A 3,129-nucleotide genomic window follows, 5' to 3' on the forward strand; every position below is an offset into this window, starting at 1 on the left:
TATATTAGTAAGCTTAGTAAAGGCTTAATATATCAGTAGTTCAGACTATGGTGGTTTACATGACATTTCTACACACCACAGGAGGTCATAATACAAGTAAATGCAAATAGATGAAAGAAAAACAAATCTGCTGGGAAGCCTCCATAGCATCCACCTGTCATCTAATCCCATGCCACCCCATGAGGAGCGTAGGAGCCCGGGGCTAGGCAAGTTGGTCCTGACATTTGAGATGAGAGTGACCAGCCTCACTCATCCCTGAGTGGCATTACATGAGCAATAAACCCCAACCACCCCTTGGATATAAACCTTCACCGGCTCAATCCGATTGGAACAATAATTACCCACTAAACCACCAGGCGCCAAAATTTGGCTATATGGTTACCACCCAGCGGAGTAAATGGTTTCCTGGTGTACAGGAAACCATTTGGCTTGTCATTCAGTGTAGAGTCACCCACAGGCAGAAGGAAGAGGAAAGAATGAAGGAAAGAAAGACAGAAGAGGGAGTGTAAAGTTACCCGTAGGCAGAAGGACGAGGAAAGAATGAAGGAAAGAAAGACAGAAGAGGATGGAAGGAAAGAAGGATGGAGGAGAGGAAAGGGCAGACACCCGAGAGCAGCACTACATTGAGTGAGTGGATGGTGAGCGCCCCCACCTACCACAAATTCAAAAAAATATTAACTCACTCGATGTAGTGCTGCTCTCGGGTGTCTGCCCTTTCCTCTCCTCCATCCTTCTTTCCTTCCATCCTCTTCTGTCTTTCTTTCCTTCATTCTTTCCTCTTCCTTCTGCCTACGGGTGACATCAATGAATGACATTCAGTTCAGTTCAGTTGATAGGTGAGGAGTATTGCCTTTTCATCGGCACTCCTCTTGTCAATTCATTTTTCTAGTTTATTATTTTTCTTGTATTTAGCTCGTGCCAAATGGTTTCATGGTGTACGCTGGGTGGTAACCATATAGGCAAATTATGGCTTCTGGTGGTTTAGTGGGTAATTAAGGCACTAATCGGATAGAGCTGGTGCAGGTTTATATCCAAGGGATGGTTGGAGTTTATTGCTCACGTAATGCCACTCAGGGATGAATGAGGCTGGTCACTCAAATGTCAGGACCAATTTGCCTAGTCCTGGGCTCCTACGCTTCTCATGGGGCAACGTAGGATTAGATGATGGATGGATGGATGGATTTACTGGTAATATTTCACACAAGTCCTTCACAACTGAATGCCAAGACCACTGTACATTTTCCACAGCTCTTTCGTGACTACTATTTACTCTAACTTTGCCTATAATGTCATCTCTCCATCCTGAATTCAGATTTAATTAGATTATCACTAGAATATGGTGCTAGTCACGAAGAAGTGCTGTGGAAAGAGTAGGGAACCATGGCACTGTCCTAAACTGCTCTCATCCAACATTATATAAACTGCAGAAAAGACCAAAATCTAGACCAAGTTAGTTTAGAAGTTAGGGAAGCATGTGTTAATTCTGATTTATTGGCTTCTTATACAGGTAATCTATTTTTAAACAACTTTTAATCAAATATCACACATTATAAACATGAGAGGATGGAGGGTGAAAGACTGACGAAGAGAGTGTATGTGAGTGAGGTGGAGGGGGGAAGAGGGAGGGGGAGGCCGAGGACGAGATGGAGGGATGGAGTGGAGAGGTATATGAGAGAGGGGGGTGTAAGTTGGGAGCAGGACAGTGAAATGACGGGGGACAGGGCGACTTGGAGGCGATTTGTTTGTGGCCACCCCAAACGGAATTGAGGCGTCTGGCAATAGATAGATAGATAGATAGATTTAAACCTCGTAAGGATAAGAGCACTCACCATCAGTTCTCAGCAGCACTTAAGAGGCACAAGCACTCGGCAGGGGCAGGAGCAGAGTCTTTGCCATAACAGCAGGGTTAGCAGCAGCCACAACAACCTATGGAGCTTCAGTGTTGTACTTCAAATCCATGCTCAACAGGGGCACACAGTCCTTCAGCACCACTCAGCAGGGGAAAGACCAGAGCAGCACGCCAGGACTACAGGGTCAGCAGCCAGCACACGAAACCTACAGGGCAGAAGCTTTTTATAGTCCACGGTATTCATTTCTGTTTAAACGACAAACAGTGACAAACTTCATATGGTCCTGTACTATACTCCATATCACCTGGTCTGGCAGTATCAGTGATGTCCTCAGCACCTGTAGCATTGATGAAGGTCCTCAGTACCGGATATACCTGTTGTATTGCCTGGATATTGGGTCTTATGGTAACGAGTAGAGTTTCACCTAGTGCCAGTGATTTCCATGAACACTACAGGCGCTGAGGACATCACTGATGGTGGCAGACTTGGTGAAATGGAGTACAGTCAGCTTAGTAAAGGCTTAATACATCACTGGTTCAGACACTGGTGGTCTACATGACATTCCTACCCACCACAGTGCCTCTTAATAAAGGTAAATACAAATATGAAAAGAATTCTGTGAAGCCTTTAACATACTAATTTTAGATATTCATTCATCACCTAATCCACTGTTGCCCCATGAGGAGCGTAGGAGCCCGGGGCTAGGCAAGTTTGTCCTGACATTTAAGATGAGAGTGACCAGCCTCACCCATCCCTGAGTGGCATTACATGAGCAATAAACCCCAACCATCCCTTGGATATAAACCTTCACTGGCTCAATCCAACTGGAGCGCCTTAATTACCCACTAAACCACCAGGCGCCATAATTTGGTTATATGGTTACCACCCAGCGTACTTAAGGTATACAGGAAACCATTTGGCTTGTAACTCAAGGAATGAAATATACTGTTAATATTTCACACATGTCCTTCACATAAAAGACTGCCAACATTATTTTCCACAGCTCCTCCATGACAACATAATATTCTGTATTTACTTTAACTTTGCCTATATTGTCATCTCTCCAGCTTGAACTCGGAATTATAACAACAGATTAACACTGGAATTTAGTGCTAGTCACGAGGAAGTGCTGTGGAAAGAGAACCATGGCACTGTCTTAAACTGCTCTCATCCTGCATTATATAAACTGTAAGACCAAAATCTAGACCAAGTTAGTTTATAAGATGGGGTGCTATGGGCTATCACACCATGGGGGTCTATGGCTAGCACACCCTGGGGG

Source organism: Coenobita brevimanus, chromosome 80 (assembly GCF_032717465.1).
Source record: "Coenobita brevimanus isolate Jiangsu-jjx chromosome 80, ASM3271746v2, whole genome shotgun sequence".
In the NCBI taxonomy this organism is placed as follows: domain Eukaryota; kingdom Metazoa; phylum Arthropoda; class Malacostraca; order Decapoda; family Coenobitidae; genus Coenobita; species Coenobita brevimanus.